This window comes from Choloepus didactylus, chromosome 19 (assembly GCF_015220235.1).
Source record: "Choloepus didactylus isolate mChoDid1 chromosome 19, mChoDid1.pri, whole genome shotgun sequence".
In the NCBI taxonomy this organism is placed as follows: Eukaryota; Metazoa; Chordata; class Mammalia; order Pilosa; family Megalonychidae; genus Choloepus; species Choloepus didactylus.
The window spans coordinates 60291357-60304860 of record NC_051325.1 but is presented as its reverse complement, the minus strand read 5'-3'; positions in this window follow the sequence as shown (position 1 = coordinate 60304860).

The following is a 13504-nucleotide window of genomic DNA, read 5'->3' as shown; positions in this document are numbered from 1 at the left end:
AACAGTGAGAGTGAGTGAGCTCCAACTGCACACGACGATAAATCTCACATGCATGTTCACTGACAGGAGGCTCATGCAAAGGTGCACGTGCCGTGTGGTTCCATCTACATAAAGCTTGAAAGCAGGGAGAACCAATCTCGGCTGTTAGAAGCCTGGATAATGTTGCCCTTTGGTGGGGCAGTGAGCAGAAAGGGGCACGAGGGGCTGCTTGTGAGGGTCTTGGATGGGATGCTGGTTACGCAGGTGTACTGAGTTGTGAAAATTCAAGGAGCATGTGTGTGCACGTTTCTGAGTATACGTTATGTTACAATAAAAATGTTTAAAAAGGAAAAAGAAAAAGGAAGGGAGACAAGAGAGAACCGAAGAAGGAAGGAAAGAGAAGGGCAGGAGAGAGGGTGGGAGTGAGGGAGGGAGGAAAGAAAGCAGAAGCCGAGCCCCACTCAGAGCTGTGCTGCGTGTGCCCCCAAATGTCCTCAGGAAATGAAAAGAGGGGCCCTGGCGGAGAATCACCCCACATGCAGACCCGGGAGTGACGCAAGGCCGCTGGCCGCGTCCACAGATTCCAGGGAACGGGGACAGAGGACACTTTCCTCCGAGATGCCCAGACTCCGATTTCCAGCCTGAGGCTCGGCCGCGGCCAGCTCCTGCTGACTGAGGACCAGGCAGTGCTCCAAGGCCCACTCTTCAGGGGACGAGGCTCCCCGTGTTTAATTTAATGACTATTATCCCGCTGAAATCAGTTCCGTTCTCACACTATTTTGGGCCCCATGTGGTTAGCCTCTGGGCTCCATCCTGCTCCCAGGCAGTGGAATTTCGTCACCAGATAATAATGAGCCATGCTTCCTAATGACATTGTGTCTCTGAATGCTGAGGACGAACTGAGCAGGGCTCCCCGTCCGCTGCAGAGAAGACAGGGGCACTGCAAGGAGAAGCAGACAGCCTTTCCCAGAGCTTCCCGAGCGCCCGGCGCTGCCTCAGATGCACCTCCCGCCTCGCTGTGGTCAAGACCCGCCGCAAACCCGCGGCGTCTATCTGGGCATCATCCCCGTCACAGACCAGGACACTCCGGCAGAAGGAACTGAAGTTGTCTGCCCACAGTCTAGCTGGGGGGCGGGACATGACCCCAGGGGGTCTGTCCATTCCACCTCTTGAGATGAGGGGGTCCCAGGGAAGGCACATCCGGGGTGGCGTTGTGGGTGATGGCTTGGACGGGTCGGGAGGTTTCTCCAGCCTTCAGGGAGCAGCACCTTCGGGCCGCCCACAGCCCGGGGACTTTGCTGCACCACCCAAGTGTCCTCCCCACAACCTGGGCACGCTCTCGGAATCCCCATTTTACAGATGAGGAAACTGAGGCCCGGAGAGAGTGTGTGATCTTTCCCAAGGCCACTGGGCCAGAAGAGGCAGGGCCAGTTGTTCTCTTGAACACTACTATACTTTCTTCCTGCCTTCCCCATCCCTCCTATCTTTCCCCTTCCCCTTCGTTCTTACTCAATTCCTTCCTCCCTTCCTCCTTTCCTTCCTTCCTTCCTTCCTTCCTTCTTTCCTTCCTTCCTTCCCCTTTCTTGCTTGGTTGCTTTCCCGTTTCTTTTCATTTGGCTCAGACTTATGTACCTCATCCCAGATCTTCTTTTCTTTCCCCGCCTGCTGTATCTGAGCCCCTTTTGTTTCACCCACTGCACTACACATTGCAATCTGGGTATATCATATCTGCCACTTCCTTTTGAAACTTGGGAATAGCAGAGGAGAGGGAGCACTCAGGGAGGACACGAGCAGCCGTGGGAATGCCCGGGACCCTGTGCTGCTCGTGCCACCTGCTCGGGCTGTTTCCCTTTCCTGCGAGAGTGAGAGAGAGATGCCCTCCGTCTGGGATCATTTTCTCACCTGACTGCGCAGCCCGGAGCGTCTACTGCCGGCAGAGAGGACCAGCCTCCCCTTCTCCCCAGCGGTGGTTTCTACCGAGCCTTGGTCAGAAGAGGTGAAGGGTAGATAAGGCACCTTTCAGGTAGCTTCTCCCCAGACCGCAGGTTGTGAAGGAGACGCGTCCGGAACTTGTCAGCTCACCTGTTGTGCTCCCTGGGGGTGGGGCCAGGACCCGGCAGCCACGCCACCCCTCCCCCAACCTCCCCAAATCGTCAGATTCTTTCCTTGCTTGTCAGTTAGGTTTAATCCTTTGCATGCTTGGGTGATGCCGTTTTTTCCTCTGCTGCTTTCTGCTATTTTTTGCACATGTTGTTAAGAATCGGGGGAAAGGAATTCTGTGAGAAAGTTTCAATCCTCCACCCCCACCCCGGAGGCCTGCTCCATCTCGCTTCAGTTATTCTTGGCTGTCGGATGGGGCTTGTAACGAGAGGCGCCAGGCCCTTTGGTCCCATATGTGGGATCTCGTCTAACCTCCCAGTAACTGCCGAGCCGGGGACTGTTGTTCCTCTGCTTCCAGGGTTAGCTGAGAGCTGGAGAGGATCAGCACCCCTGGGCGCCCTGCTGGGGGGGGCGGGGGTGGAGCCGCTGCATTTGCCGCACCCTGGCAGACCCCCCTGTCTCCACTCAGCTAACCGGAGGGGTCCCCTTCACTGCGAGGCCCCAAGATGCAAAATCTGTGACTCCAAACTCCTGCAGGCGTGAAGGGACTGGAGACAAGGGAGGGAGGGAAGGAGGGAGGGGGGAGGGAGGGAAGGAGAGGGGAGGGAGAGAGAAACATAAAAAACAAAGACCCCAATCAAGAAGAAACTATCTCCAAAAAAAAGACAAGGCCTCCCAATTTCTTCACCCTATAGGAAAACGTAATTAAAGTTATATACTCAATACAATAAGAGCTCAGAGAACAAACAATAAAAACAAAAAAATCCCATTTAGGATATAAACTGACCTAAGGAAACAAGATAAGAATAAAAATAACATAATTACGCAACTAAGAAATAAACTGAAAATGACAGAGAACAGAACAGATAAAGTTGGAAATCAAAATGTTGACATAGAGGAAGGCTTGTACTAAAATGGATAAACATGAACAACAAAAAAATTAAAAGTGAGCACAGGTAAGAGATGGGGAAGCCTGTAGCAGGCAAGGCACTATGGAGGTTAGGAGGCATCCCTGAATTAAAAAGTACAACAACAATGTATTCAGAGATGTGTAATGGGAAAATTTTCCCTGAAATGATGAAAAGCCTCTAAAACTTGACTGAAAAAAGAACACATTATATACCAAGAAAATTTTATATAAAATACCCAACATTGAGACATATCCTGATTGAATGATTGGATTTAAAGGATAATCAGCCTGACCTCAGGCTTCTCCACAGTAGCATCTAGTGCCCCAAACAACAAGACAACTTCCACAAAGTTCTGAGGGAAACCAAATGTGATCCATGGATATTATTTTCGGTTAAGACATCGTTCAAACATAAATGCAGCAGTTCGATGCTCCCACACATATGATAACTCAAGGGAACGCACGCCCATGAGCCCACCCAGAAGAAAACTCTTTGACAATGAAATCCAACCAATAAAACTTGATCAAAGAAAGGGCTCAGACATTTACCCAGCAATTCCACTCCTAGGTATTACCCTACAAGAAATGAGGGCACGTGACCACACAAAGTCCCACATGTGAATGTTCAGAGCAGCTTTTATCACAGACGCCAAAACTGGAAGCAGATCAAACAACCCAAATGTGCATCAACAGATGACAGGATAAATAAACTGTGACCATCCAAACAACTCAGTCATAAAATGAAGGGACTACTGGTCTACCAACAGCATGGATGACTCTCCAGGTGAAAGAAGCCAGACACAGAAGAGAACATAAGTGCAGTTCATTTATATGAGGTTCAAGAACAGGCAAAATTAGTCGGTGGTGACAGGCGTCAGGATGGAGGTTACCTTTGGGGGTTATGGGGACCGGAAGGGGCCTGCAGGGGCTGGAAATGGCCTGTGTCTCGATGTGGGTGGCAGCCAGCTAGCTGTGTTCATATGTAAAGCTTCATCAAGATGCACTTTTATGTGTGTAATACCTCAAGAAAGAGGGAAGGAGAGAGGAAGGTGATGTGCCCATGTCATGGCCATAGATGGGAAAAGAGAGATCTCACAGGTAGCCCAGTCAGAACAACGGTTGAAATCCAAACTTGGGGAATCTTCCAACACTGAGGACAAGGAAACCCAAACCTAATCAGACAGCAGGACAGGATTATTTTGATAACAAGATGAGCATGGCACAAAGACTTCTGCAGCTCAAGGAGGACAATATGTCACTGGGCAATCAGGTGGTGCAGAAATCTGGCTGCAGGAGAACCCACAAATCAGGGGGACCACCCAGAAGGTATCGCCCCCCAGAATCCTCTGAGCAGTGCCAAGCCCCGGATCTCCGACAAGGAGAATTTGATGCTGTTCTGCAAGGAGGATACTCCTGGCAGTAAGAACCTATGTGCCCAGTATCGTGTTCTGTGCCAGTTTGGATGTATTAAGTCCCTAAAACTCCATGTTCTTTGATGCCATCTTGTGGGGGCAGATGTATTTAGTCTTGATTAGGTTGGCACCTTTGGATTGGGTTGTTTCCATGGAGATGTGACCCACCCAACTGTGGGTAATACCTTTGAGTGGATAATTTCCATGGAGGTGTGGCCCCACCCATTCAGGGTAGGTCTTGATTGATTTACACAGGCCCAGACGCTTGCAGCAGCTGAGAGAGGCATTTTGAAGATGGCTGTTGAAAGCTGACACTGATATTTTGGAGAAAGCCATTGTGAAACACAACCTGGGATCAGCAGATGCCAGCCACGTGCCTTCCCAGCTAACACAGGTCTTCCGGATGCCAATGGCCTTTCTCCAGTGAAGGTACCCTATTGTTGATGCCTTACCTTGGACACTTTATGGCCTTAAGACATAAATTTGTAGCCAAATAAACCCCCCTTGGAAAAGCCAATCCATTTCTGGTGTTCTACATAATGGCAGCATTAGCAAACTGGAACAGATTTCTATGGCCGCTGTAACAAATTACCACCACCTGAGTGCTTGAAAACAACCCAGATTTAGTATCTTACAGTTCTGGAGGTCAGAAGTCCAAAAGGGGTCTCACTGGGCTAAACCCGAGGTATCAGCAGGTCTGCCTTCCTTTCTGGAGGTTCTAGGGGAGAATCTTTCCCTGCTTCTTCCAGCTTCTAGAAGCGGCCTATGTTCCTCAGCTCCTGGCCCCTTCCTTCATCTTCTAAGCCAGAGACTGCATCACGCTGACGTCCACCTCTATTGCCGCATCCTCTGTTCTACCGCACCCCCTCCTGCCTCCCTCTTAGAAGGACCCTAGTGATAGTGATGGCCTTGGGCCTGCCTGGATCATCCAGGATATCCCCCATCTCAAGGTGCTTATCTCAGTCAGCCACGTCTGCGAAGGCCCCTCTGCTGTGGAAGGTGATACTCACAGGTTTTGGGGAGCAGGACGTGGACATATTGGGGGGGCCGTGGGGGAGGCATCATCTTGCCAACCAGTCCTGGAGACTGAGCTACCTGTCTGGCTGGGGCTTCCTCATTGATTCACTTTTGTAGCATTTAGGAGACCAAATCTGTGCCAGGTGTTGTGCTGGAGTCTGGAGATACAGCCGTGCCCACTCTCGTGGGGCTCCCAGCCCCTGTGGCAAAGCCGCAGTCTCCCTTCTCACTCACGCCGTGAGAGGCAGAGAAGGCAACCCGGGGCCGTGCCGCTGCAGCATAACTGGCGCGTGCCCTCCACTCTCTCATCTCAGCTCACAACAGCCCTTCCAAGTGAGTCTAATGAAACATCCCATTTAACAGATCAGAAAACAGAGGCTCAAAGGGATTAAGCAATGTGTCCAGGGTCGCACAGAGAAGAAGGGGCAACGAGCAGATTTGACGCCCAAGTCCACGTCCTCAGGCTCCTCCCTGTGCTGCCTCTTGGTCAGCAAAAATGAAGGGCCTGACTCCGGTCCTCGAGCTGCCCATGAGGGGGAAATTGGCCCATCCAGCAGGAAGCCTCACAAGGCACAGCTTAGAGCTCAAGCAAGGAGGGCACTGCGGGGTCAGAGGTAGGGAGGGAAGGCTTCCGGAGAAAAGTCTCATGAGATGGCTTTGGAGGGAAGGGTCTCTTTGCAGAGATGGCCATGCCCACTGGGCTGGGGTCCAAGTGCAGGTGGATGCCTTTGAGACCCCTCCAGCCTGGCACCTGGGGATTGTGATCAAGCATGGTGGGGACACAGTTCACAAAAATAGCAAAGAGGACCCGGCAGGCCGGCCCCAGAGGCATCTTCTCTGAATCCCAACTCAAAAGATCTTAAGTAAAAGGGGACGGATAGGCTCAAATCATGGAAAGAATTGGCTGGGTTTTGACAAGGGTGTCAGTGGATCCAAGCTCAAGCCCTGCCCCTTGGCCTCTCAGTCTTTTAATCGTCTCTCCTTGCGTGGTGATCTCATTCTCTCCATCTGTGGGGAGCCTTCTCCAGGAGGCCAGCAGACACTTGTGGGGGGCCCAGGTTTCCAGAAACCCCTGGGAAAGGGCTAGAATGGGTCCAGCTTGGTTCATGTGCTCACGTGGCCTGAGCAGTGGGTGCTCCAATTGGCTAGAGCAGGGTCGTAGCCCAGTCCTGGGGTCAGCGGGGATGGCCCGTGTCAGATGAGGGGAGGAAGGGGAGATTCTGGTGGTGACTCTGAGCCCTGGTTGTCCCGTGGATTTCTGCTGAGCAACTCCGAGTGGGGCTGGGGCATGTGAAGGGGCCCACCCTGCCCACCTCCCCACATTGGGGTCCTCCCCCCACCCACCCCCTCCAACACCCCAGTTTCACCCCCTCCCCCGCACTCCTTCCCCTCTCTGACTCTGGGCAGCCAGCCAGATAGGGGTGCAGGGTGGGAGTGGAGGGCCCCTTAGGAGCCTAGCACAGACCATACAGGAGTCGTTCCCCGCTGGTGTCTGGAGACAGTGGCTGATGCTGAAATTTCCCTGGGTGCCCAGCCCAGAAGGATGGAGAGAGAAAAAAGAGAGAGAGGAGGTTAGGAATGGAACAGGAGAGAAGCCCGTGGCTGCCCTAAGGGCCAGGGGCCAGGGCCCGGGATGCTCGGAGGGGCTTTGAGCTTTGAATCCTTTCAGGGGGCTCTACGGCCCCCAGAACAAGGTCAGCATTCCTGCCTGGGCCCACCCTGTCCCTCCTCTCTTCTCCAGGCTGAAGTCTGGCCCTCCTCACCTCACAGGTGCCCTGGGCCTGCAGCCTCCATCGGGCTGGGCCTGCTGCCCGGAGTGCTTTCCCCAGGCCCCTGTCCCTGGCTGGCCAAGCTTGACTCGCCTTTAGGGGGTGGCGGGGTGACGGTCCCTTCTTCCCGGAAGCCGGCCCGGCCGCACCCCCTGGGGACATGGGGACTGGCCTTTTACCTTGTCCACCTCCCTATACTGGGTCACACCAAGGCCTCCTTCCTTCTCTCTCTTGTTCAGCGCCCCCTCCCCTGCACCTTGGCCTCCCCTTTCATGCGTGGACAACACACGGGCCTGGTCTCAGGCTTGGAAGTGAGCAGAAGTTGGTTCCTGGTGGATGAGGCAGAACTCTCCATCCTTTCTCTCTGGTGTGCAGTCTGCGGAGGTTGCAACCTCCCGGCCGCCCTTCCAGAGAATCCCCGGGCACCAGGGGGACCCACCTGCTGAGCAGCCGGTGCACCCCGCCTGCCCCATCGCCCCCCTGCCTGCCTTCTCTTGCCTCACTATCCCAGGCTCGCACCCCCCGGGACACCTCAACCCTCACCTCAGCGTCTCCTCGGGACCGGAACACATCCTCTTCGCTTTTCATCTCCAGTGCCTGACATATGGTTGAGTGGCTAGTAAAAATCTGAGGAATGGATCCCTGAATTAACCAATTAATTAAATTTTCATGCACCCATTTTATAGGTGAGAAATAAAGTCACAGAGGAGGTGACTTCTAGGACTGCTGGCCGAGGAATTGAGCGAGTAGCTGAACCTGACCCTGTATTCCCATGTAAACATGTGGGTAACTGAGAACTCTTTGCATGTCTATGAAAATACTTTCTGGGCTGACAGTAGTTTCACTGGAACCCAGCTGATTGAAATTCAGACAGACAATAACAGTAGGGGTCCTTCCAAGACCTGGCAGCTTTGCCACCTGTCAGGAAGTGAACCGCATTTGCACTTGGACTGTGCAGTCTACATCCAGGTGGGCATCACCTGCTCCTGTCTTGCAGGTCCTCAAACTACAGTGCAAAGATGCATCCGGCATTATGTGCACAGAGATGAGAGTGGAGACAGTTCCCTCTGCCACCTGAGCTGTCTTTGAGACACATGCCCTAGAAGGTGGGACATGGATGGGTCTGCTCTCGAGCTTTGAGCTGAAGTGTGGGACATTTCCCCAGAAAACCACCTGAAATAAAGTCCCCTAGATTCCGAGAGGGGCAGCCCAGAGGCCAGATGGAGCTGGAAAACAATTAAAACGCAACACCTCAGCCGAGGGACCCTCCTTGGTGCCTCTCTAAATGAAAACGAATCAAATCATCCAGACCATGCAGGTGGCTTCTGCGGATCTCGCCGGTAATGGCCATGTGGTTTGTGATATTGCTCCTGTAAGTTTCCTAAGTGTGCGGCCCGGTTCTTCCGTTTGCTGGCCTGTTCCCTAACTGGACAGCCTAATTAAACATGATTAGTTTTCGAATCGCATAAACTGGAGCCCCCACAAATAAAAACGGTGAATCTAATTAGAGGCCACTGCAGGCCCCACAGAAGCCGCAGACGTGACCCTGCTCCATGCGGCATAATTCCCTGCTGGATTTTGTATTTCAATTTTCTTGGTGAGAAGAGGGGGAAAAAAAGTGACAAAAAGTTGTGTTTTTCAGCTGCAGCTTGACAACTTCAACAAAGAGCTTTGCATCTTACTATAACATATTTCTGGTAGACATTCCAGAAGGGATGTGACTATAAAGTGCTTTATCAGGCTGGGGAATGGCGATGTCCCTCTGCAGCTTTCTCCCATCATAATTCAAAGTGACTTCATAATATTTAGCACGTTAAAGTGAAGCAGGCTCACATTTGTACAGAGAGCAAATCAAACTAATGTTAGCCCCAAACCTCATGAGCTGATGCTCAAGAATTCTCTCCCTTCTCTCTCTCTTTCCCTCTCTCTCTCTCTCAACTGTTTCTGAAACAAATAATGTTGAGGTGAAGGGAGGAGGCTCAAGAAGTCCCGAACTCTAAGAATATCCCAATCTGGTGGATGAGATCAACATTGAGTGCCTAACCGAGTAAACAAAACATTAAAACCCACACCGCATAAATTATTTTACACAGAGGTTTAGTGATGGTTTGGGGGAGAAAAGGGGGTGCGGGTGAGCCAATCCTCCAGCCTAAAGTCTAATGAAATGCACCTTATTTTCTCGTTTTCTGCTCCCCCGGGCTCCCACGGCCCCACCTTCCTGCCCCCCTCTCCTCCCAGGCAGAGGCCTCGGGGCTGGCTGAGCTGGTCCCGGGGCCTGGCCCATCCCTTTGGCTAACCTGGGCTTGAGCCGCCCAGGGACAGGCCAGCTTTGGGTTGTTCCTGGCAGAGGGGACAGTTTTGATGTGAGATGGAGCCTGGAAGGAAAGCACGGGGCTCAGGGGACAGGAACGCGGGGTGGTGGGCAGACACCCAAAGCCGATGGAGCCATCTGTGACTCGTACCCTTTGCTTGCACACTGAATCCCATGAAGACCACCAGAGAGGTGAGCCACGAGGCCTTGCTCCCCTCTTGCACCAAAGCCCAGAGCTTGCACTGCTTGGGGACCAGGGGCACTGGGGACACTGGGGACAGCACCTCAACCTGGATGCTCCTGTCCCCAGTGGGTCATGAGACATGCCGGTGGCTCCTCAGGCTCGTGGAATGGACAGATGCAGCCAGTGCCCGGGAGGACGTGGCAGCTGCTGAGTGACGGCTGTCACTCACAGCTCCTCTTGGCTCAGGCCTGTTGGTTACCCGCCCATGGTGAGATAAGTACAGAAATTGGGAGTAAGCGCTTTAAAAGTTTTGTGGGATTTGAGCCGCCCCGTGGACCTGTCTTGGAATGTGTGGGCCGATTTGGGGGAACATTGGACAGGCTCCAAGTGCTGTCTGCGGTGAGAGCTACACGCACTGGGGGTCTAGCTCTTTACCATGGGCCATTTGGGAGGCTGTGGCTGGCTCTGCTCTGGGACCTACTGAAGTCTCCCATGGGGCACCCCTAGAAATGGTGGGGACACTGGAGGGGCCGGCGGACTATTTCCTGTCGGTCGGGCCGATGCCAGAGGCTGCCACTGTTTGGCCACTGGATGTACACAGGGCTTCAGTTTGGAGCCACAGCCTGGGCCGCGTGGGGATTGTGTTTCCGATCAGCCTGCCGGGCAGTGCCGCCTGGTGGCTGTGGACGTGGGTTCAAATCCTGGCTGTGCTACTTCTTAGCTCTGTGATCGTGGGCCAGTTGCTCAGCTTCTCTATGCCTCAGTTTCCTGATCTGTGGACTCTAACAAGAGCAACTCCCTCTGAGGGGTGCAGCGAGGCGCAGCAGTGGGTGCAGAGCTGGCCCACGGTGCCTGGTACCTGGCAGGTGAGAGGGCCTCGAAAACACCAGCTCCTCAGAGAGGCCCCCCCCGGCCACCCCCCTGCCCATCACTCTGTGCCCTCCCATCCCTCGTCACCCCTTTGTTCCTTTGCATAGTTTGCAATTCTTCCTACAGAGCATGCGCTTCATGAAAAAGTCTTCGCCAGTCCTGCCTGTGCTGCATCTCGGGGCCAGGATAGAGCCTGGAACAAAGAAAGTGTCAAAACTTCTCTGCAAATGAATGAAGGGGCCCTCGTGGACACCCGCCCTGCTCCCCATGGCCTGAGCTCCCCAACAGCAGGCCCTGGTCCCATTTTCCCTGTGTGCCCATCGTGGCCCAGCACAGATCAGGGAGATCCGGGATCCAGCCACAGACATGACCTCCAAGAAAAATTCCACGGACAAGGCTCTGCCAGCCAACTCCAGCCCTTCCGGGGCCATGTGCCAAAGCTCATCTCCACCGCGGGCCTCGGCCCCATCAAACCCGCCCCTGGCAGGCCTGCCTGTGGGGCACTGCTCTTCGGGCTCTCGAAAAAGCCCCAGCCCCAGAGAGATGTTTTCCAGATCCGCCAACTCGAGGTGACAGGAGCGCCCCTCCAGGCCCCAGCGAGCAGAACTCGGCGGGAATGAAGTCCCCGCACTTGGCACGGTCGGCCCTGGGAGCTGTCACCTCCGGAGACCGCAGGGGCTGGCACCACCCAGTTTCCAGAATGTTTGGCAAGAATGAGAAACGTAGGGCCTTGTTGAGATATTGAGGAAAGCTGAGATGCTGAGCAAGTTCCTTCCCTTGGACTTTGGATTTCTGACAGAACCTCCCCTGGCCACGGGCCTGTCCAGTAACAGCTCCTCTGGGCCCTTGTTTCACCTCCCCGAGCCTCAGGCTCCTCACCTGCCATGCAGAGTAGTGAAAAGGGGGGCATGAAAGGCTCTACAGGTGGGTGACATCCCATAAACCTAAGTCCCCTGCTCTCCTCCTGTGCCGGTTTGAATGTATTGTGTCCCCCAAATGCCATTATCTTTGTAGTTTTGTGGGGCAGATGTTTTGATGCTGATTAGATTTGCATGGGAATGTGCCCCACCCAGCTGTGGGTAATGATTCTGATGAGATGTTCCCATGGAGGCGTGGCCCCACCCATTCAGGGTGGGCCTTGATCTGTGGAGCTATATAAATGAGCTGACTCGGGGGGAGGGAACCGAGTGCAGCTGGGAGTGATGTTTTGAAGAGGAGCAAGCTTGCTAGAGAGGAACGTCCTGGGAGAAAGTCGTTTTGAGGCCGGAGCTTTGGAGCAGACGCCAGCTGCCTTCCCAGCTAGCAGAGGTTTTCCGGACACCATTGGCCATCCTCCGGTGAAGGTACCCGATTGCTGAGGTGTTACCTTGGATGCTTTGTGGCCTTAAGACTGTAACTGTGTAGCGAAATAAACCCCCGTTTTATAAAAGCCAGTCCATCTCTGGTGCTTTGCATTCTGCAGCATTAGCAAACTAGGACACCTCCCCCTTGGCCAGTGGCAGTGGGATGTCTGGCAATAGGATATTCTCTCTCTCTCTCTCTCCTCTCCAGCACTGCCCCCCTCCGTCTCTGACCTCATGGTTTCTCCAACACGCCAAACTCCCCCGCACCTCCTAGGGCTGCTATTGAGCTGATACTGTCTGCAGCTGCCTGGCATGCAGGAAGTGCTTGATAAGTGTTTATTAGCAAAAATGGGGAGTCTGCTCCAGAAAAAACTCTCAACAAGAGGATGAGAGTGGGGAAATGGCAAAAACTGGTGGCAAGGTTGAAAAAAAAAAAAAAAGAGACAAACGTGCTGAGAGAAGGGAGGCTGCATTTCAAGCTGGGGCTGGCTGGAGCTGGCGTTTGATAGCGTCCAGCTGGGGGCTGGGGCCTCTTGGCTCCGACCCACATGCTGAGTGGAGCCATCTGTCCCTGCAGCACGGACGGCAGCCAGCGGAGAAGCCCGAGATGGCGGGCACGGGCCGGCCCTTGGCACATTCCTCTCTTCCCAGCACTTTGAGGGGCCAGAGTGTCTGGGGGACCAAGAATAAGACCCAGTCTGGGAAACATTAACTGCGCAACCACAGCTAACCAGATGGGCAGACCCCACAAATGACTTCCAGACGATGCTGGGCTGGGGGGCAGCTCAGCCAGAATACCGACTTCTGAAGAATCAACCACAAGAAAACGTGGGCCGTGTTACGAGCACAGCAGCAGCGAGGCTGGGCAAGCTCAGTTCTTTCCTGAGTCCTGTCAGCAGAAAATCCACCCAGAATTTATAGACCTGGAGCTCTTGATGGTGGAAATGCGGAGAGCAAAAGGGGAGGAGTGGGGGCAAGAGGACCCAGTTTTAGTCTCAACTGTTTCGTAGGGGCTGTGTGACCTTGGGCAAGTCACCTACCCTGTCTGCACCTCAGTGTAAAAAGCATAAAACAAAGGAACAAAGGGCATCTGAAGGTTGTGCCATGATAAGATTACATAATTCTAAGCCCCTTGACTTCTGAGTTTCTCTGAAACTGAAAGAGGGCATTTGCTCGGGGAAACACAAGACCAAGTTCACATCCATCGGGCTTTCCAAAGCCAAGTTCAAATCCCAGGACTGCCAGAAATCCTTCAGCTGTAAGTGACGGAAAGTCTGTCTCAAACCAGCTTGAGCAGAAAGGGACAGTTATTGTTTCTCGGGCCCATAAAGACCAGTTGGCTTCAGGCACGGTTGTATCCAGGAGCTCAAGCACTGGCACCAGCTTGCTTCTCCCCCAGTTCTTACTGGCATCAGGCAGATGCTCCCCTAGTGGAGGCAAACCGATGCCCGGCATCTCTGGGCTAACACCAGCCATGCCCACTCGGCAGCCCCGACTGAAGGGGAGTGTCCCTTTCCCTCCTGCTCCTTGGATCCGCCAGCCTTGCTCGCATGTCCCTCTCTGAATCCACCGCTGAGATCCTGGTTTAAATCCAGCCCTACCTTTCACT